Below are 22,959 nucleotides of genomic sequence, written 5' to 3'. Positions count from 1 at the left end.
CTCCGTGCCTGCTGTGATTGCGATCCAGGCCTCCCGGCTCCTTCCCCAGGGTAAGGCAAGGCCAAGTTGGTGGTTGGCTTGCCCGGGAACTCTGCTCTTAAGCAGCAGACACAGTCCGGACCCACCATATTTCAAGAGTAGTTCATACACAGCTTTGTCACAACTGAGTTTCCGTAGTGTAGTGGTTATCACGTTCGCCTCACATGCGAAAGGTCCCCGGTTCGAAACCGGGCGGAAACATAAGGTAACCTTTTTCTTCTGGTTCCGCCAGGAAATGACCGGGAGCTCGGAGAGACACAGACAGGCAGCGAGAGAGGACTACTGCGCCTCCTTGTGGCACCGGTGGGTAACTTGATCCCGCGGATTAACGGAGACCTCAGGCCACCAGGAATACCTGCTGCTACTTCACTTGTTTATTTTCTCTCTCTCTCTCTCTCTTTTTTTTTTTTTTTTTTTTTGTCTTTTTGGGACAAGGTCCCACCATGCAGTTCAGGTTGGCCTTGAGCTCACTTTGTAGTACAGGCTGGTCTCAGACTTGCAAAAATCCTCCTTGCTCCAGCTTCCCGAGTGCTGGGATTTACAGGTGTGCGCCACCACGCCCAGCTTCCTTTCCTTTCTATTCCTTTTCCTCCCTGATCCTCTTTTTCTTTTCTTTTTTCTTGACCCTCTTTTTCTTGAAGCAAGAAAAGTATGACCTATTGAAAAATACTAATCAATAGGAGATTCATAAACAATATAGATAATAAAATTAGCAGATTAGTACTTTAAAAGAACAGTTATAAATATACTTCACATATTCAAGAAGGTATAAAAAGGCACAGACATAGTAAGGGATATGGAAGAAGTAAAAAAGAGACAAATGAAATGCATTGGCTATGGTTGTGTAGAGAAACAGAATAGATGAAAAAATGTATAATTATGCGATGGGATGTCCTTTCAGTTCTTGTGTTAGAATTGAGTTATATGACACCCAGCGGGGGTCCACTGAGGATTAGAGAACTGCTCCATGTAGAAAACCCCTATCTGTGGTGTCAGCTGTGTGTGAGAAAACAAAACAGAATTTTCCTTCATTATGTTGCTGTGGTAAATGCTAAAGAGAAACAAAGACTGCTGCAGGATTTGAAGTCTTTCTCTGTCTCTCTGGGCTCTGTGGTGTGTGTGAATAAAATTTTAAACGGAATGATGAAAGGACTCCTGCCCCTCAGAAAGTGACTCTAAAGACTTGAAGAAAGTGAGGAAGCTAGCTATGCAACTAGCAGAGAGTTCCAGGATGATGGGCTGCAAGTGCAAAGGTCCCATGGGCAGGACAAGCTGTTGAGTTCCAGAAATAGCAAAGGCCAGTGTGATGGAATCAGAGTGATCTAGATTTAGGTAAAGTCCCTAAGAGGACATAGTGAGGACTTTGGCTTTTACCTTCCATGAGACACACACCTGTACAGTGTACTTTCTTGCAGTGTATAACAGAGCAGGCAATGCTCAAGAAAGCGAACATCCAAATAACCGGATCCTGTGGTTTCACTGGGGCTTCCTGTTGATATGGTATAGGAAAACTACAGCAAATAGAGCAGGGAAGGAATAACTGTAGCTCCCCTGGCAGCCCCACTTCTTCTCCAGCCCGGAATAATTAATTCCTGTCCTTCACTTTCGTCTCAGACCAGCCACCCTAGCATTCCCAGACTGCCCACTCTACTAGCTCTGTTCTAAGCAAAAACTGGTAACTTGGGGAGACCCTAAGGAAGAGGACAGGGCAAATTCCTCAGAGCTCCATAGACCTTGAAAAAAATTCATTCTGCTGGTCAGAATATTTCAGGACTTATGGCGAATACAAAGAAATAGAGTGATGGGCCTGTACCACCCAGTTGGGCCAGGACCATCCAGAGTTTATGAGAGTAAACAAGGCCACAGTTTCCCACGGATGTTACAAGTTTAAGTAATCACAGTAAAATGAAATTCGTAGGAGACTACTGTTTCGGACTAACCCTTCTGTATTAAAATCAACTAACCAAGTCAAAACGGAGTCTTTCATGCTAAAGTCCCACGTCACCAAACCAAAACTAACGTGTTTAGCTGACCTAAAAAGTTCCCACTTCCTTCCCGCAGAATGGGGCGGCCCGGCCAGGCTGCGATCTGCAGGGCAGCGCGCTACTCACATCCAGGGCCCCAGTGACCCGAGACCTGGACACCAACCCTGAACCTAGGCCAGCTTCGCAAAGCCAAGGCGGGAAAGCCTGTGGCCTGTGACCTGAAAAAAAAAAAAAAAAAAAAAAAAACAAAAAACCTAGATTTTCTCAAAAACCAAGGAAACTCCACAGCCCCGGCCCCGCCCGCCCCGGCTCTGCAGGCAGCCCCGCCCCTTCCCGCCTCTAGCCCCGCCCCGCAGAGGCCTTTCCGGTAAGCGGTGCTGAGTCAGGACCGGAAGGCGAGCGTGCTGATCTCATTTCTAGACGAGCGGCCGGCCTGGGGAGACCGTGCTGGGCCGCCCACGCAGGAAGGCGCAGGAAGGGCGTGGCGCAGGCCAGCGAGGGCAGCTACGGGCCGTGGTCTACGAGCTCTGGAGACCCGGCCTGCGCTGCCCCGAGGGATCTGCACCCTGCGCGCGCGTTCACGCCGTCTGCACTCTGATCCCGTGTTCCCCAACTTACAGATGCGTTATTGGTAAACGTTCCATGAACGTATAAGCCAGGGAAGTTCTGATTTCAACAGCTTGTTGTGAACGGCAGTTCTCTTTAGTTAAGTAATTTTCCAGATCTTTAATTTGCTGATAACCACTTTCCAATCATAATGACATTTTACACTTGCTTTGTTTCAGACTAATTCACAGTGTCATTTAGTCCTTTTAATAACCCGATGAAGAGTGCTACAGATAAAAAAACAAAGTTGTAAAGGAGGCCAGCTTGAGATCCCATTATATCACTGAGTAATGGAGCTAGGTGTAAACCGGGTCATTTACACGGATTGTCCACCCAGCCCTTTACACTTGGGGCCTCCCTTGAAACCAGTGCTACACACGGTGCACTTTGTCCTGCAGTACTTGGAGCAGTCGGCTGTGAGGTTCAAGCCAAATAAGAGATCATGAGTCCCAGGTTACCGTGGAAGGGATGGATTTTGCCTGGCAATCTGCTACAAGGTGAGGCAGTGGGGAAACTGCTGGAGGGGGGCCTTCGGATGCCAGCAATACTAACTCCTGCCTTGGACACAGCAGGTCTCTTTTACACCTGGGCAGCACACTCTCAAATATTCCAGTGAAACCTGAAGGTGAGGCTAGAGCTGGAAGGAGGAGTGTCAATCCCATATGGTTTTTGTTTTTATTTTTGTTTTGTGATAGGGTATAGCAGTGTTGCCCAGGCTATCCTGGACCTTTTGGGCTCCGGTGACCCTCCTGCCACAGCCTCTGGAGCAGATACTATAGGCAAATGCTGCTGCATTTGGCTTTCACATCACATTTAAGAAAAGTATGTGGTGTGGGATATTTTGTAACAATCCTTGTGAAAAATCCAACCTGCCACAGGGCAGAGGAACCACGAAAGAGCAAGCCTTTGCCTACAAGGCCTAAATAACTTCTACACCTGTATCTTGGTTTTAGTTATTGAGGGAGTCAGACTGCCACCATGCTAGGCTGACCAGAGGCCACCTAAAGCCTCTTCCAGCCAGCCATGCTTTCACACCTGCTAAAGATGTAGAATCACGGGTTAATGAGGCCCAGCATTCTTCAGCCTTGTTCTTAGCAGGCAACCATCACACTCTGCACTTTCTCAAGCCTTGTCCCTGGCAGGTAGCCACAGCTCCTTTTCACTGAACTCTTCCCCTTGAAAGCCTCATTTTGAACTTTTGCTTTCACTGCCCCTCCTCATGCTCATGACCCTAAGAAAGACCTCATAGCCTGTAAAGATTCGCTGGGCTGGTCTAGGTGTGTGTGTGTGGGGGGGGTGTCTCGCTCAAGTTTGTTCTAGTAAACTTGTCAGACTGATGAGCTCATACTTTTGTCTTTCATTTGTTTGTTTTGTTCTGAGACAGGGTCTTGTTACATAGCTTGGGCTGGCCTGGAAATCCTGCCTTAGCCTAAGTACTGGGATTACAGGAATGCCCGTCACTCCGGGCTCGCCCTCCTTCCTGAATTGAGTGAGTCTATGACTAAGATGGAAGTGATATAAGGTCAATAAAAGGTGATACATCTTCCACTTTGTTCTCCTGGGAGTCCAGCCATGTGAATGTGAGGGAGCAGGAACCTCAAGGAGAAGCTGTGTGTTGGGTCCTGCTGGCACCCCTTGCTGAGATCATGTTATTCGGCCCCCAACTCTCAGGTCACCTCCCACTTCCAGGTCTTCCCAGGTGAAGTCCCAGTGAACTGGGAACCTCTGCTGCCCCATTATGCCTTTTCCAAAGTCTTGGTCCACAGACTCTGTAAGTGTAATAAACTAGTTGTATAACCACATTAAATTTTAAAATAATCAGACAAAAAAAGGGGGGGGTGGTTGGGGATTTAGTTCAGTGGCATAAGCGCCTGCCTTGCAAGCAGGCAGTCATGAGTTCAATCCCCTTTTGTACCGATACAAAGGAAAAAGACCAAAAAAAAAAAAAAATTTAAATAATCATTTGTTTTTTAAGGTTCTCTTGGCTGGCAGGGACTCGGTCAGGGCTGTTGTGATGGGAGCCTGACCGAAGCTGGACCATTCAAAATAGCTTTGATTCCTCCAGGATCCCGTCTCTGTGGCAACATGACAGACTTCTTCTTCTTCTTCTTTTTTTTTAATCTTTTTATCGGTACCAGGGATCGAACTCACAACCACCTGCTTGCAAGGCAGGAGCTTATGCCACTGAACTAAATCCCCAGCCCCAACATGACAGACTTCTTACATGATAACTGACTTTGGAGAAGGATACTCTAGTCAGTGAAGGCAAAAACTAGAAATGTGTTAAAATTTTGCCCTTAAAGTTACATACTAGCACTTCCTCCCCATTGTGTTGGCTAACATAGGTCACAGAGCCAAGCCAGATTCAAATGAACAACAAAATTTCTCTCCCGCTGCCCTTTCTCCTGCTGGGGATTGAAACCCAGGTCCCTTATACTGAACTACACACTCCCAGCATTTTTTTCATTTTTTACTTCGAGACAAGGACTCTTAAGTTTTTTTGTTTTTTTGTTTTTTTTCCCTTCTTTTTTGGTACTGGGGATCAAATTCATGACCTCATGCTTGCTAGGCAGGTGCTATGCCACTGAGCTATCTATCCCTAGATCTCATGAAGTTGTAAATTGCCCAGATTAAAATGTGCTTAAAATGTGCAGTCCTCCTGCCTCAGCCTCCTAGGGTGCTGGCATTACTCTATGTCTTGAAGTCCAGGCCACATTGCAATGGGATGGGAAGGAGATACTGCTCTGGTCATCTTTAGAAACAATCATTACTGTTACTTAAATAAGCAAAAATTATGGTAACTTTACCTAAGCAATTAAAAATTTCCCCACTTCTCCTCATAATGTAAGGTAGACACCTAAGAACAAGGCTAGGTCATATGTAATATGCCATTTTTGCCCCCTACATATCTTAATGTAATTAGTAATTTGTGAGCCATTTCATCTCAAAATACTGGTGTGCACTAGAGAATCTTATAGAAAATTGAAGAAACATTTTGGGTCAGGATGGAAAATAGGAAGATTAACTTTGGATTTGTGTGGTGAATTAACTAATGGTCAACTTGTAACACCCAGTGGAACTGAAGGCTCACCTGAGGATTGTTGCCAACAGCAAAAATGGAGAACTAGAGGGGAAGATGGTGCTGTTGAATCTCCTGGAGAAGCTTGTCACACTGGCTCAACTATTCTCATCATCAGAGGAGCTCAGATCCTTACTGTCACTGGGGGTGGCTGTGGTTCTTTTGGGAGAAGCGGTGGTCCTTGCCTTGAGCACTGCTCCCTGGCTCCAGTGTAGGTCCCTCAGCTGCTGGCACAGATCCTTCATCCACTGGCACAGACTTTGCAGCTTCCACCTTTGCAAGTCCTTTGCAGATCTTTGATACTGCATGAAACACTGTTGTGGACTCATAGAGGACCCTGCTGTGGGCTCTAGGTCTTCAGCTGGGTTCATACAGGACATTGCCATGGGATCTCAGCCTTCAGTGGGATTGTTTGAGTCTTTAGTGTGTGGACAGATCTCCTGCACTCTTTTGCATTTAGCTTTTTAAGTGAATATTATAAAATAATCCTATAAATTATGTGTCCCTTGTAAACCCTGACTACATTTTGTTACTAAAGCGTTTGTACTCACCTCTGTCTATCATATGAGTGCTTAGACTTAAACACTCCTAGGAGGGTCAAATGATCATTGAGGCCTTTAAACATGACTTCTTTGCCCTCCATATCCTTTGTTCCTGCTCTAGTCCAATCCACAGTGATACCTCACCTTACCAGTTGCAGGGGACTTCTACAGTTGCATCTAATCCATTCTCTATGCCTGATCTTACAAATATACCTGAAATATAAAAAGATGGCTATATAACTTTTTAAAAAAATTTGGAAGGTAGTAAAATACAACAAAACAAGACAGAACAAAGCCAATCAAGACAATGCAATGAAATTGGTACAGAACTTCAGAGCAGGATACCAGGATAACAGTAATAGGTACCATAATATATCTTGTTATCTTCACAGTAGTTGTCCATTCAATCGGGTACAGCAAAATCAAACCAAAAATGGAACATTAGGGGCTGGGGGTTTAGCTCAGCGGCATAAGTACCTGCCTTGCAAACAGGCAGTCATGAGTTTGATCCCCGGTACTGATAAAAATGAAAAAAAAAGACAAAAAAAAGGAACATTATAAAACCTATCAAAACAGCACACTGAATAGAGCAAAACAATTAAACGGAACAAAGAAAAGCAGTGAAAACAATATTTGCCTTCAAAGAGAAGCTAGAAGGAAATCCCCCATATTTGCTCTATTGCATACAGTCATCCTCCCAAGAGATGCTCAGAGCTCTGGCCACAGGCCTGCATAATCAATTCAACAATACAAGCACTTAGTTGCTTCATGTGCCTTAGTTGCTATCAACTCCGGCTGTCCTTGACACCATCCCATCGCTAGGGGTGTGTATGGAATGGGACATTTGATTCTCAGGCTCACTGGAGACACGGACTTGTTTCCTCCCTGGCGCACCTGCTGCTTGCACCACTGCCCAGCTATATAACTTTTTATTAGTGATTTTGCTATGATGTTTTTAGATGCTGAAAGCTGGAAGGGGGCTAGAGATGTAGCTTAGTGGTGAAGTGCTTCCCTAGGTTTGATCTCTAAGGAAGGAAGGAAACAAAGAAAAGAAGGAAGGAAGGAAGGAAGGAAGGAAAAAAAGAAACAAACAAACAAACAAACTCAGGGACCAACCTTTTCACTTTAAGAATGATGAAATAGCCTCATAGAAAGTAAGCAGGCTGCACAAAGGCAGAGTGATTAGTTGGTGGCACAGGACTTCTTAATCTGCTGATCTTTCCCTCATCACATTACCTTTCAAGTAAAGAGGGGACGCACATTATAATAATAACATATTCCTGTAACCCATATTTACACTTTTCAATACCCTTTACTTCTTTTACAGCAACCTTGGGAAGTAGGTAGGAGAGATGTTATTATCCTTCATTTGCAGAATGAAATGGCAAAAGTCCTTGGTGACTTTTCCAGGATAGAATAAAGTGCTTTGGGTCACTGTAGGTTTCACATGTCTTATTTTTGTGATATTGGGGATTGAATCCAGGGCCTTTGTACTGAACTACACCCCCAGCCCTCTTTAAAAAAATTTTTTTTTGAAAGCAGGATCTCACTAAATCACCAGGTTCTTCAAGCTGGGCTCAAACTTGCAATCCTGCTGCTTCAGGCTTCCAGAGTTGATAGGTATAGGCTACCATGCCTGGCTGTAAATGTCTTCCTATAAAACTTTTGTTACCAATTTTTGTAACTAATCAACAAGAAATGGGAAGTGAAACTTTCTTAAGTAAAAAATAACAAAATGGGAACCATAAAGGAAAAGACACATTTAGCTAATTTAAAAATATGATTACACACATTGTTAAAACTAGAAAAATTCTCAAAGGAATAAATCCAAAACATATGACTAATAAAGAGTCTCTGTACTATAACCAGAGTGCCTACAAATTGAAAAAAAGAAAATGGGCCAAAGATATGAGTAGCAAGTCATGAAAGAGAGATTTTCTTGTAGCCAGTAATCATATGAAATGTGCTAATCCTTGAGAAAGTAGAAATTAAAAAATAATGAGACACAATTTTTCATCCATCAGATTGATGAAAAGAGTGATAATATTCAGTCACTGAAAGGACAGAAGAAGCACTTTTGTGTTTTGCTAGTTAAAATATAAATTACTACAATTTTTAAAGGTGATCGGCAACACATCCCAAAGTAGAAGCACACCTCTCTGTGGTATGAGTATGCATCCCCCAAAGCCTGTGTGTCAAGGGCTTGGCTCCCCTGCCTTGGTGCTACTGGGAGTGGGGAAACCTGAGAGGCAGGGCCTTTTGGAAGGTCTGCCAGTCACTGCAGTTGTGCCCTTGAAGAGGACATGGCCTATACCTTTTTCCTTTGCCTTCCAGCCAAGGCATGAGCAGGTTTGATGTGCTGCCCTCTGACACAGGCCTAAAGATGAGGGCCTTAGGGGAAAAAAAAAAAAAAAAAAGATGAGAGCCACCTGATCAGGGACTGCAACCTCTAAACTTATGAATCAAAGGAAACCTTTTGTCTTTTTAAATTGATTACTTTGGGTATTTGTTACAGAGATGGAAAACTGACTATACACACTCATTTCTGCCAGCAACCTACTTCCCATGTTTGGAGGATCACCTTCCACCTTACAAAAGACAGTTTTTCTGCTACCCCCAAATCCCAGACCTTGCTTTTCCAGCCATTGTAGCTGGACATGCTGCAGATCAAAGGCATGAGTCCCACATCTTGAGCTGGAAACAGGTGAGTAACAGTAGAGACACCAAATCTCTTCCGGTGAGGTTACAGCAACAGGAGCAGCTTCACCTAGTTTCCAAAGGTCACAGCTGTCAGGCAGGTCTCAGATACAACTGGGCCTGAGGGACAAAGAGGAGTCCAAAGCAGCACGCATAACCATTAAGTTAAAAAAAGGCATCAGAGTATAACACATTTATAACCATTCCTTAGGTCTCAGACCCAATGCAACCCCACAGAGCACGGTGGCATCTTCAGATGACACTTTGAGCCCAGTTCTGACACCTGGTCCCCTGCTGTCTAACTGCAAAACAAAGGATACAGCACTCCTGGTTCCCACAGCAAAGGTCTTTAAGAGTCTCTTGCCTTGGGACCTGGTTTAAAGCAAGAACATAGCTTTCTCAAATTCTCTTTCATTAATTCCTTACATGATTAAAGCTCCCAAGGAAATGCTATTCATCTATAAAGGACAGCAACACATTTTGCAATTCCAACATAACTTCTCAGTAAACTGTGGATAAGCATCCTAAGAATCCTGGTCCCCTGAGCCCCAGGAACAATTTCTGTATCTATAAAATGTATCTAGAATTGCACCAGTGCGGCTAGGGGGCTAGGGCGTAACTCTCTGTATGTATTTTACAATAAATTCTACCTAGACTTCTGCACAGCTGCCTATGTATCTTGACTGAATTATTTCATCAAGGACACAAAGAACTGAAGACTGAGGAGTGAGAGATAGGTTCCTTGCTGTGTCAGGACCTGGCTTCCCAGACAACGGCTTTTGCAGTAGCAGCCAATGACCAGAACCCCACGTAATCTAGGGGTCCCGGTGTAAAAAGAAAATGTAGGGTTTCTTGTTCCATCAGAGCATTAAGACAAAGGCCCAGAAGAAGGGCCCCTATGTGATACACAGATGGTGTGCTGTGAAGCCAGTCATGGTAGCATCAGTCAGTCACACCTGCGAGCCAGGTGGGGTTTTTTTTGTTTTGTTTTTTTTGCAGTACCGGGGATTGAGCTCACAACCTCTTGCTTGCCAGGCAGGTGCTTATGCCGCTGAGCTAAATCCCCAGCCCAAGCCATGGGTTTTACCCAGAGGCAATGGCAGTACAGGGGACCAATTCTGGATTGTCAAGAATAATTTAAAATCCAAGTTAGTTATCCTGCCTTCCAGAACTGTAATAGTTGCTTCTTGCCCCTTAAAAGTTACTTTTCTGCCTAACTAGCCTATAAATTTATATCACTTGCAACTAAGAACTCCAACAATGATGTTAAAAGGGCAAATGGAAATGTCAATGGTATAAGACAAGAAAAACACTTGGTCAGGGATGTAGCTCAGCAGTACAGTATCTGCCTGGCAAGCCCAAGGCCCTGAGTTTGAATCCTGATACCAAAAAAAGAGTAGTAAAAAAACTTCCAAAATCCTCCTCTCTGGGTGTGTGGCACACGCTTGCAATCCTAGCACTCACGAGGCTGAGGCAGGAGGATCATTGCTTGTTCCAGATCAGCCTGGGCTGCAAAATGAGCTCAAGCCCAGCCTGAATTTCATAGTGAGACCCTGTCTCACAAAAGGAAAAAAAAAAAAAAAAAGGAAAGAAAGAGAAGAAAAGAAAGGAAAAGCAAAACACCTGGAAGAATCTATAATTAGCCAGGTTCAGGGGCACATACCTGTAAAGTAATGAGTTCCTAATGAATTCTGGAGAATTGTTCATATGTTGGATTCATTCATAAGCTGACAAAGTGAGTCTTATAAAGTAAACTTGTGAAAATTCACAGCTTAGAAGTTGTTAAGCAGTTCCAGCTACTCAGGAAATTGAGGTGGGAGGATTGCAAGTTTCAGGCCTCCACGCCAAAAACCACCACCAATACCAACAATAAATACATAATAAGTGTTTAGTAGCAAAGAGAGTTCTCTGACAAAATTTCTTTTCCTAGTTTCATAGTAACAAAAATTTTTAGTTGGGCACATGCCCATTCTGATAAAAACTCTTGATTCTAGTCAAGTCTGGTGTGACACACACTTTTCATCTCAGCACTCTGGAAGGGTGAGGCAGGATGACGGTACAAGGAAGCAATTTCGTAACTTAGCAAGTCCTTGTCTCAAATTTAAAATTAAAATGAAAAGGTCTGGGATGTAGCTCAATGCAAAAATTTAGAATTCTAGTTCTTTTCCAAAATAACTGGTTACATTCTAGGACAAACCAGATTGAAACAACACTGTGTAGTCCATGCAGAGTTTAACAAAATTTAGTCCAAGTTCCTTAAGATGTTGCATGAAAAAAACCCAACAAAACAAAAAAACCAGTGACTGAATGAGTTGAAGCAAGGTTGCATACTAATTGTATCCCTCCTTCAATGTTAAAGAATCTCAGTGCACATTAGAAAATTAAACAGCTGAGAATTCCCACAGGAAAGAAATCTGTTTCTCTTTGTTTACTCAATCAGATTAAATGAGGACTAAAGATTTTAGATTTCAGGGTCTGGGCAGGCCACTTTGATGTTTTACCAGACTACCTGGATTGAAAACTGGCTCTACAATTTATTAGCTGTGTAATTTGGGGAAATTCTTTCACTTTCCTATGCTTCAGTTTTCTCATTTGTGAAAATGTACTATAATATTCCTGTCTTACATGAGGTTGTCATGAAAACAAGTTAAAATATTTTGGCTAATTTTTAACTGCTCAGTGATGATATAAGCATAATAACTGATCTAGAGTTTTTAGAAAATTTCTGACCCTGTGCCTGGTTTCTGACAAAAGAAAAAAAGAATGAGTGAGATTTGGGTCATTTAAGGCAGAAGTGCCAAGTGATCTGTGCATGTTAAAAAGAGGGCGACAGGAGCCTGGACATTCCCCCTTGCAACTGTTAAAATGAGAAACCATCTCATTCTGGCATCAGCCCCTGGCCCCCCAGTTACACTGCTCCCCAGCAGTCCTCAGGCAGGGTCACCTCCCCGCCCAGTGGTGGGACACACATGAAGTGCACTGCCTAACCATTTCTGAGTACACATTTCGGGGACATTTATACTGTTTTATGATCATTATTACTGTCCATGTCCAGACCTCTTTTCACTGTATAAAACTAAAACTCTGCACCCATGAAGCATATTCCCACCCAGCCCTAGGCAACCTCTGTTTCTGTCACTACAAACTGGACTCTTGTGGAATATTATGTGTATTGGATCATGCATCATTTGTCCTTTCTGACTTATTTTATTTTGTATAAGTATTTGTCCTTAGGTTTCATTCATATTGTAGCTTATGCTAGAATTTTCTTTTTTCCTTCCTTCCTTGTGTGTGTGTGTGTACACTCATGTGAGTGTATGCACACGTGCAGAGGACTGAACCCAGAGTCTTGTACATGGCAAATACACACACTCACTGTGAGATGTACTTTCTATCTTTGCCATTTTTTGTTTGTTTGTTTTTTGAGAAGGGGTTTCACTGTGTAGTCCATGTTGGCCTCGAATTCACTATGTAGTCCTGGCTGTCCTCAAGGAGCCTCTTGCCTCAGCCTTCCAAATGCTGGGATTATAGGCGTGCACCAGCACACCCAGTTTCCTTCCTTTCTGAGACTGAATAATATGCTACTGTGTAACGCTGGATAAAATTCCTGTTGCTTTTTTTTTTTTTTTTTTTTTTTGGTACTGGGAATGAACTCACAACTGCACACTTGAAAGGCAGGCGCTTATGCCGCTGAGCTAAATCCCAGCCCCCCTGTTGCTTTTTGCTACTTTAGGAGTTATGGCTTGGTGGCCGTCATTAGCATCCAACAAATTTGGAAAGTTATTTTTCTGTCTCACTAATCTCCTTTGTTGATTGACTCCTGGAGAAGCATTTACATTATGCATGCAGGAAGGTTAGCACATCTTATTAGCTGATTTTTTTTCACTACATAATTTCAATGTGTCAGAAAATTCATCTCTGAAAGAGAAGAAGTAAAGGCAAGACCAAGAATGATGTGGGATTGGCAAAATCATCATTTAGATGAGTACATCATGTTTTGTTTTGTTTTTTGTCTTTTTCCTTTTTATTGGTACCAGGGATCAAACTCAAGACTGCCTGCTTGCAAGGCAGGCACTTATGCCGCTGAGCTAAATCCCCAGTCCCAAGTACATCATTTTTAAGCTAGATACATGTTAATGTAGATTAAAGTGGAGACTAGGCCTGAAGAATCCGTGAGAAGACAAAAACACTGAGGTTTTGTAGATGACTTCAGCCTGGCTCAATTTGCAAACACATGCAAAGTTTAACACGGAATATTTCCTGTAAATATTTGTAATAAGTAAAAACAGAACTTGACTTCAACCAAGCAGAAGTAGCCAAAAATTTATATAACTATGGACTTTCCCATGAGATTGACTAAGGGGGTTGTTTAGTTGTAAAACTGCTAAAATATTTTCTTTGCTCTACTTTTGTGTTTAATAAAAGCCTCTATCTTGCATTCCTGCATTAGATCTCCAGGACCCCTTCTGGTTTGGAGTTATTTAAGTCATGAATTTTGTTTCCTTTGTTTTTTTGGGTTTTGGTTTTGTTTTGTTTTGTTTTGGTCTTTTTGAGACAGGTTCTCTCTATGCAGTTTGGGCAGGCCTTGAGCTCACTTTGTAGCCCAGGCTGGTCTCAAACTCCCAACGATCCTCCTGCCTCAGCTTCCCAACTGCTGGGATTACCGATGTGAGCCACCATGCCTGGCTGGGGTTTTGTTTTTTGAGACAGGGTCTGGCCATATAGTTCAGGCTGGCCTTGAACTCAGTATGCAGCTGGAGCTAGCCTTGAACTCCCAGCAATTCTCCTGCCTCAGAATCCTGAGTGCTGGGATTACAGGCACGCACTCCCACACTCATTTCTAATTCATGAATTTTGTTCAAATAAACTCTTTAAAGATTTTTGTGCTTCAGTTTCAGTTTTCATTTTCCCAGTACTAGTGATTGAGCCAGAGGCACTGCACTGAGCTACATCCCATCCATCATCTATTTTTGAGATGTAGTTTTAGTAAATTTCCCAGATTTGGCCATTCTGCTGCCTGGGTCTCCCAGAGTGCAGGGTTACTGGTGTGCACCACTGCACCCAGTTTGTTTATTTTCTAACAATCTGAAAGGACAGAACCACAGGGCTGAATTGCAGAGTTACATTTTATACGATCAGAAAATGAACTTCGGAAACAGGACTATTGTTACTGCTTCTTGCTTACATTTTCAGTGGAAACTGTAAAAGGAGTTGAGGTACATGCTGGGAAGGCAGCAACTGGGGGGATCACAGGGCAACAGGGAACGTGGAAGAACGTATATTCCGAAAGTGGGTTAGATGTCACTGCACTAAGAGCTATGCGCACTGCGTGAATCACAGTACTGGCCGTGGAGTAACCCAGCGCTCTCCATCACCCCGAGAGGAGCCAGTTATTTGGCGGCCTGGCTCCGCCCCTCCTTGCCTGCTGGGAACTGAGGAGGCCACCAATCTCCCAGGAGGCAGAGCTTCAGTGCCTGTGACCTCTCTCAGCGCCCAGGGAGCCCTTGGGGCCGTCCTGAGGGCTGGGAGGTCCCGCAGTTGGCCCCTTCCCGCTGTCTGGCTCAGGGCAGTCGGCCTTCACCCCCTACTTCTCACGGTCCTCACCAGGCCCCTTCCTAAGGCGGTGCTTTGTGGGGAGTTGAGTCACAGGGACAGCAGCGTCAGTCACCTCTTCCTGGGAGAGGGGAGGGGAATCACCGACCTCCACATGAAGCAGGTGCTCTTTCCTACGCTGGGTTGCAGAACCCAAATCCTGGCTCTCAGAGCTTCTGCTGTGTCTCCTCCCCCACTGTCTTGTAGACCTTAAGTCTGTCCTTGACTCTTTGCTTTTCCAGTTCTTTTTTGCTTTTTTTTTTTTTTTTCTTGCTGTATATTTCAGGCTGGCATTGATATCGCAGCACTCTTCCTGCCTCAGCCTCCTGAGTACCATGATTACAGGCATGTGCCACCACACCTGGCTCCAATTCATGCTGGCTACAAGTGGCAAAGGAATTTTGTGTGCACAGAATGTGGGATATTGTCTAAGGTTTTGTTGTTGTTGTTGTTGTTGTTGTTGTTACTGGGGTTTGAACTCACAACTTTGTACTTGCTAGGCAGGTGTGTATGCCACCAGACTAAATCCCCAGCCCTGTCTAAGATTAATCACCACTAGAGAGACTTTTAGAAAAGAAAAAAAAACTGATTGTGAAATTTGTCGTGTTGAAAGGGAGCACAGGTATTAACTTATTTTGAAACAAGGGCTCACTATGTAGTTCAGACTGACCTCAAACTCACCTTGCAGTGAGTGATCCTCCTGCCTCAGCCTCCCAAGGCAGTGATCCTCCTGCCTCAGCTTCCCAAGTGCTGAGGTTACAGGCATTCGCTGCCATGTCTGGCTGTATAGCTTTTATATTGTACTGTAGTGGGGGTTTTTTTGTTGTTTTTTTTTTTTTTTTTAAGAGGGTGATTTTTAAAAAAGTTTTTTAAACAAAACAAATCAAAACAAAAAAGATAGAAATGATATTGAATTTCAAAAAAAGGTAGGGAATTAACACTACTTAATATATTGCATATTGTCTTAGAAATTGTACAACTTACAAAATCTAGACACAAAAGTAATCAAACAGTGACAGTACTGTTTTTTTGTTTTGTTTTGTTTTTATTGGTACCAGGGATCAAACTCATGACTGCCTGCTTTCAAGGCAGGCACTTATGCCACTGAGCTAAATCCCCAGACCCCGACAGTACTGTTTTGTTTTTTGATGAACTGAGATTAGACAGTTGTGAGCCATCTTGTGAGCCCACAAGAAGGACTCACACCAGTCTCTTTTACAGATCCATCCATGGGAAGGCCCAAAGGTCAGCGGTGGAAGCCAGAAAGTCCATGCCAGCAGGGTGAAGGAGCTGTGCTGGTGGAATGAGGGTTCTAAGAGCCAAGAAGTCACACAATTTGTAATAGTAGCACAATTTGTAATAGCTAAATGTTGGAAACAACCAAAATGCCCATCGACCATAGGATGGATAAAAAAAGATGTGGTATTTTTATATAATAGAATATTAGTCACCTATAAAAAGGATGATCTTAGTGGCTTTTATAAGTAAATGGAGGCAACTCGAGACCATACTCATAAGTGAAATAAATCAAATTCACATTTATAAGTATCATATTGTCTCCCTAGTATAAAAAATAAAAATCTGAGAATAATGATTCTAAATATACAATAGATATTATAATAATGAAAGGGAAAGAAAGTGCTCAAGGACAGAACAACTAGGATAGGAAAAAGGAAAAAAGGAAGAAAGGAAAAAATTATAAGTATGTTGGTAAACACACATGAATATGTGTATGTATATGTATACTAGATAGATAACTATGTACTGTAGTGTTACACTGTACTTAACTTCTGTATTTTATACTGTATTCTAAGGTCTTACAACCTTTATGTTGTAAAAATAAAGAATTCTTTTTACATTTTAAGAAATACTGCTTTAAAAGCTTACTCTTGCTGGGGATTTAACTCAGCAGCATAAGCACTCGCCTGGCAAGCGCGGGCTTGTGAGGAGTTTGATCCCTGGTACCAAAAAAAAAAAGCTTACTCTTGTTTTATAATCATGTAAAATACATGGTCCCAAAATCAACTCTGAACAACAAAGTACATTCAGAGAAGTTTGTTTTCTAGCCCTGTTCTTTTCACCTAATTTCTTCTTTCCTTGAAGGTAATTAATTTTAATTATAAAGTATTTTTAAACACTTATACCTCCCTTTTTAGGCAGACAGCATGCTGTTTATCAATTCAATATTTTACTTTCTTCCTTAAAGTATTCTTGGGCTGGAGATGTACTTGGCACAGTGTTTCCCTAGCAGGACTCAGGTTTGATTCTCAGCATTAAAAAAAAAAAGTATTTCTTATCAATCACTCCCTAGGAGCATACGAAACTGTCCCTCATTGTTGATACACTGCCCAGACTGGGCTCAGCCTCCCAAAGTCCTGGGGTCACAGGCTTGTGTTACATACCAGCTTCTTCATTGCTTTTTTAGCTGCAGAATCTTCTATGTGTGGAGGACCATAGCCTCTTACTGACCGAGAAATGGGTTGTTTCATCTGTATCTGTTACAAGTAATGCGTCACTGAATAGCGTGGAGCTAGTGCACTTCTTTTCCTATTTTTGCCAGTGTCTTGGAGACAGATTCCCAGAAATAGGATTGCTCAATCAAAAGGCATCTAATTGCCTGAGCCAAACACCACCAAATCCCTTTCCATCAAGAGTGTACCATTTTGTATTTTTATACTCAATATATTAGGCTACTTGTTTTCTAAAGACTGGTCAACAGAGTATGCTTTTTAAAAAAAAGTTATTGGGGCTGGAGATTTAGCTCAGCAGCATAAGCGCCTGCCTTGCAAGTGTGTGGTCGTGAGTTTGATCCCCAGTACCTCTAAAAAAGAGAAAGACAAAAAAAAAGGGTATTGATTTATACTAATCTCATGGGTAAGATATTGTTGTAGTCAGGGGTTGTGCAGAGAACATTTAGAATCAGGACATAGAGTTTATAATATTATTTTTATAATGGTCACCAGGAGTTAACACAAGAAAATGCAGGAAATCTATCCGCAACACCAAAGACATAGAATATTTAGCCAAGGGCCTGAATCCCACAGCAATGTCCCACATAAGTCCAGATGAAAACCCAGAGCTCATGACAATGCCTCCCACAAATCCAACTGGAGGTCCAGAGCCCACAAGAAGGACTCACACCAGTCTCTTTTACAGATCCATGCTGGGAAGGCCCAAAGGTCAGCGGTGGAAGCCAGAAAGTCCATGCCAGCAGGGTGAAGGAGCTGTGCTGGTGGGATGAGGGTTCTACACTGGAGCTAAGAAGTCACACGTACAACAAAGACTAGCGCTGTCCTGAAACGCACCATGGCCATCCTCAGGGACACAGAGGCCCCGAGCTCCTCCAACGACAAGCACAGTCGGGTACATGCCAGGAAACCAGCGTGACGAGTTCATCCTGGAGGTAAGCGGCACTCGTCTTCCCCTCCAGAGCCAGGAAGCAGTGCTGGATGTGAGGACCAGAGCTTCTCCAGGAGAACCAACGGCTCAAACAGCAATTCGCAGAAGAACCCACAATGCCTCAATGCAACAAAGCATTAACGCCTCAACACCCCCTTCTCCTTCATCTATTTATGCTGGCAACTTTCCTCAGGTGGGACATCTTCGCTCAGTGCCATGCTGATGTAATCCAGTTGGTGTTAAATTGACCACCAGTTCTTAATCCATAACAAATATCGTATCTCCATGTTGTTTTAATTTGCATTTTTAAAATGTATGAACAATGCTGAACATGGTTTTTTGGGTTTTTTTGTTTTTTTTTTTTGTCTTTTTCTTTTTTATCAGTACTGGGGATCGAACTTATGACTGCCTGCTTGCAAGACAGGTACTTATGCCGCTGAGCTAATGCGGTTAATAGCAATTTGTGTTTATTTTTCTGTGAAATGTCTATTTATATCTCTAGCCCAGTTTTCTCTAAAGTTGTTATAGTCTTTCTCCCTCTCTATATCTGTATCTCTTTATCTTTTTTGAGAGGGTCTCACTTTGTCAATAAATGGGCAAAGGAACTGAGCAGACATATCTCAAAAGTACAAATGAATAATAAGTATATGAAAAAGAGTTCACTATCTTTAGTAACTAGGAAAATGCAAATCAAAACTACTCAATCCTGTCACAATGGCTATACAAAAAACACTGCTGGTGGCAATGTAAATCAGTTTGACCACTAGGGAAATCAGTAGAGAGCATCCCCAAAAAAACAAAAATAGAGCTATCATTCAATTCATCTACAGTATTTTTTGGTGTATACCCAAAGAGTTAAAGTCAGCACACTGAGGTCGGTATACCTATGCTTACTGTGCGTAGTTATTCATCAACAGGTGAATGGATAAACAAAATGTAGTATACATATACAACAGAGCATTGTTCAGCATAAGGAAGAACAAAATGAAGAAACTGAAGATTATGTTAAGCACAGGAGGCCAGATTCAGCAAGATAAGCAGTGGATGTTCTCCCTAGTACAGTATGTGCAATCTAAAATGATAACATAAAATTAGGCGGGAACACACATGGAAATCCATTATTTTGTAAAATTAATAAGCACTAATAATAAAGGAAAATGTAAAAAAGATAAGTGTTTCACCTAATTTTAAACATTATATGATATAGGAGGTGTGATTAAAGTGTGGTGAATGTTAAATATTTTTAAATTGTTACAGTGGAAGACACATTACCATTAATCCCTTTCAAATACCTTTTCTCACTTTGAACACACTTGTTTCATCATTCTTGCCACTTTCTAAGCAGTTCTGGAGGTCTTTCCTGAGTGCCTTTAGTTGTGCTGTCGTGGCTGAATTTGAAACATTACCTTTCATGACCATTTGGCTTTGGGGAAAGAGCCAGAAGTTGCGAGGTGTCTAATCTGGTGAATAAGGTGGAGGATAGCACACGGCAAGCTTTTATTTGACCTAAATTATCATAAACATTTAACCAATTCACGGTATTGAAGCAGACATGAAAAAACACTTATGACAGAGGACTCCCAGAACTGCTTCCCAAAGTGGCAAGAAAGCTGGGATAAACGTATTAAACAAGAGGGGGAGGGAGTATTTTGGATTCATGGAAATGTGTCTTGTAGTGAAATAAATTTTTAAATGAAAACATTCACCATACACTTTGACCACACATCATATACGCGTATCAAAATATCACATGGTACACTGTTATTATGTACAATTTTTATTTTTTACGTATGGCTTAAAAATGAATTTAACAAACTTTTTTTTAAAAAGTAGGGGGGATTATAATTAGATAAGAGGGAAGGACTAGGGGAATAGAGACATCATAGGGTAGGAATATCACCAAAATAGACACATTGAAATCCAATATTTGTAAAATTAATAGATGCTAATAAAAAAAGCATTGAAAAAAAAGCAGTATTCTTTGAGGCACATGAGGGCTGGAGGGAGCTGTAACCGCAACCTCCATTAGAGGGAGCCTTAGTCTCAGGAAAGGAAATGAGCTTAGTGATTTATAGAGAAGTTTTGTGTTTGCAGTCATGCATCTCTTCCAGGGTTACTATGTACAGCACTGTGATTTCACATCCAGTAAGGAGATCTACAACAGCCACGGGTATGAATAGTTGTGCCAGTAGCTTGGTTGGATGAGATTCTATCACCCCTCCCCCATAATCAGTCCCCAACTCACCACTGATCTTTGCTCCCCATCTCCAGGTACTGAGCAGAGTATCTTGGAGCTACTGGAAAGAAACCTGGGAAGCTGATGGCTTTCCTGCAGGCAGTGACGCAGCAGGTCAGACTATGTAATAGGTGCTTGCATCTTTACTAATCAGTTCTCATCATTATTCTGGTTTTAAAACTTTGCCACAAGAAGAAAAACACATTAAAAGTTGAGTTAAATTTTTGGCTAAACTTATACATTAGAAACTACTAACTATGGTACTTTATCTAACAATACAAAATTTTGAGGAATTTACAAAAGTTTTTTAGATAAGCTACCATAGTTACCGTTTTTAATATCTGGGAAGTGGTGTGGGATGACAGCAGACACTTTGGAGCATTAGTCAGCCTGGCAAGGCTTCAAGATCTGCCAGAAAAACCTCTGCAGAAGGCAGTTTGGAAACCTCCATCATTATATCCCCACTTCACAATTTCATTTAATTCCTTGTGTTTGTTGTTGTTGTTTGTTTTTTGAGATAGGGTCTCACCAAGTAGTCCAGGCTGGCCTCAAACTCTCGGTGATCCACCTGCCTCAGCCTCCCAAGTACTGGGATTATAGGTGTGCATATTATGCCCCGCTCCAGCATCACTGTTATTTTAACAACACCTAATTCAGAATAAGAGCAGCAGAGGCTATGATCACCCCCTGCTTAAGCTGACAGAATTTTTTTAAGTATATGTGCTGCCGAAGCGAGCATACCAGAATTTGTGTTCTTTCCATTCTCTCCTATTAGTCAGAATCTCTAGGGACAACCCAAATTACCAGTTCAGTAGTGTTCAACTTGGGAGCAAATCATCTTGGCTGGCTTGCAGAATAATAAAAATGATTGCAGTAAAAAAGAGATGATCAAGGAGACAAAAAGCGAGCCCACTTGCTATATACTACTATACTTGCTACTTTTGGAATAGGTTACCATAGCTTTATAATAGCCCCCCTTGAGGGAGGTTTTGCTCACCAGATAGTCTAAATGCTAAAATTATTGAACACTCACAATACATTAGGCATCATAGCTGGGGATTTAGCTCAGTGGCATAAGCAAGCCTACCCGGCAATTGTGAGGTTGTGGGTTTGATCCCCGGTACAATATATATATGCACCATACTAGGTGTGTTGTGTATATTTAATGCACAGAAAGAAGATTATCCCCCTGATTGACATGCCTTGAAATTTTGTTGTAGTTTTTTTCTATTTATCTTTGAATAAAATGGATTTAAAAAAAGATTATTCTCATTTTAGATATAAGATCCTAGAGAGATTAACCTGTTCAAGATCTCCATTTAAGACTGAGCTAGAATTCCCAGGCAATTTGAGTCCAGGACTTGTGCTGAGACTGTCACTCAGGCCCAGCTGGTACATGGCCCACAGAACAGAAGTAAACCTGCACTTCCATGAGGCTAATCGCAAACTACACAAAACATTTCCTTGGGCCCTACTTTTGGGCATCAGAAGTTAAGTACGTGATGGAAGTATGTCAAGGTGTATTTTGGGGATGGGACTTGACGAGCCCTTCTAACTTTGGAAGAGTTAAACCTGATCCTAGTCACCTGAAACCAATCACTTCATTTGAAGAAAGGCTAAAATTGAATACATTTTCTGCTGTTTTAGATCTAAAATGGCCCCACGGTTACATGGTGTAAAAGGTGGTTGGATCATGGGGGTGCTAAGTACGCTGCTCCTATAGGTGAGGTCTGCTTGCAAGTGGTGGGACCCAGAAGGTTGTGTGTATGCCCCTGGCTCCTCTCTTTCCTCTCAGATTCCTGGCTGCCATATGGGGAACAGCTTTCCTTGCCACATGGTTCTGCAGTGCCCCTTCTGCCTTGGAGCCAGCCAGCTGCAGACTGAAAACACTGAAACTCTGAGCCAAAATAAACCTCTTTAAGTTATAGGTGTCAAGTATTTTGTCACAGCTACAGGAAAATGACTTTTATTAGGTAAAGCCAGGTGTGATGGTGCACACCTCCCATCCCGGCTCTCTCCTGGTCTCAGTTATCTCTTTGCACAACTTCTTTATTTTTTGTGGTTCTGCAGACTGAATCCAAGGTCTTCATGTTGAGTTATATCTCCAGTTCATCCCTCCATCCTTCCTTCCTCCCTTCCTTGTTTTCCCCCTTCCTTTCTCCCTCCTCCCCTTTCTTTTTTCTTCTAATCTTTTGTGTTTTAAACTCATGACTTCACAGTTGCCAGGAGGCCCTGTGCCACTGAGCCATATCCCCAGCCCTCATCTTTCTAATCTTGACACAGAGTTACACTAAATTGCCCAAGATGGGATTAAATTTGTGATCCTCCTGCCTCAGCTTCCCAGAGAGCTAGAATTATAGGGGACACCACCAACCCAGATAGTCTTATTTCTTAGTGTCTTCATTTTGGCACCTTACAATACAGACAATTGACAAAGCAGTTCCACTTCACTAATTCTCCTATTAGCTCAGAGGGTAGGCATTATAACACCAACTGAGAGGAATCACAGAGGTTGCCTAGTCCCCCTGATACTAAGCTTGTGTCCTGGCACATCCATGTGACTCTCAAACCTGATGCTTTCTAGTTTCTCTCACCAGCCCCATCCTGTCTCCCTGTGCCAGCTCCTCTTTCCGCACCACCAGCCAACACTAAGACCTGTGTTCCTAGGCCTGTAATGGAGGAGACAGGAAGCATTTAGGACCAAGGATATATTTTTCCTTCTGGGAACAAATCAAATGAGTCACTTTTTAGATGTTGTTTGATACTCCAAGAAAATAAAACATT

General features: G+C 42.4%; 1 long non-coding RNA gene and 1 other non-coding gene across 2 annotated transcripts; one reads left to right on the top strand and one right to left on the bottom strand.

Moving 5' to 3' along the window:
* Positions 1-167: 167 nt before the first annotated feature.
* On the top strand, positions 168-240 carry Trnav-cac (transfer RNA valine (anticodon CAC)). The gene has a single exon. It is a non-coding gene; the product is annotated as a tRNA-Val (tRNA).
* A 6,319-nt stretch (positions 241-6,559) lies between these two features.
* On the bottom strand, positions 6,560-10,713 carry LOC134476964 (uncharacterized). The gene is made up of 3 exons (XR_010048821.1): positions 10,612-10,713; positions 8,881-9,068; positions 6,560-7,487 (listed from the first exon to the last, which is right to left on the bottom strand). It is a non-coding gene; the product is annotated as an uncharacterized LOC134476964 (long non-coding RNA).
* Between the last annotated feature and the right edge of the window lie 12,246 nt (positions 10,714-22,959).

The sequence above is a fragment of the Cavia porcellus genome, unplaced genomic scaffold (genome assembly GCF_034190915.1).
Source record: "Cavia porcellus strain 051 isolate PalLab524CR breed Dunkin Hartley unplaced genomic scaffold, mCavPor4.1 scaffold_7, whole genome shotgun sequence".
Classification (NCBI taxonomy): Eukaryota; Metazoa; Chordata; class Mammalia; order Rodentia; family Caviidae; genus Cavia; species Cavia porcellus.
The sequence above is the reverse complement of the archived record's forward strand: the minus strand, read 5'-3'. Positions and strand labels throughout refer to the sequence as shown.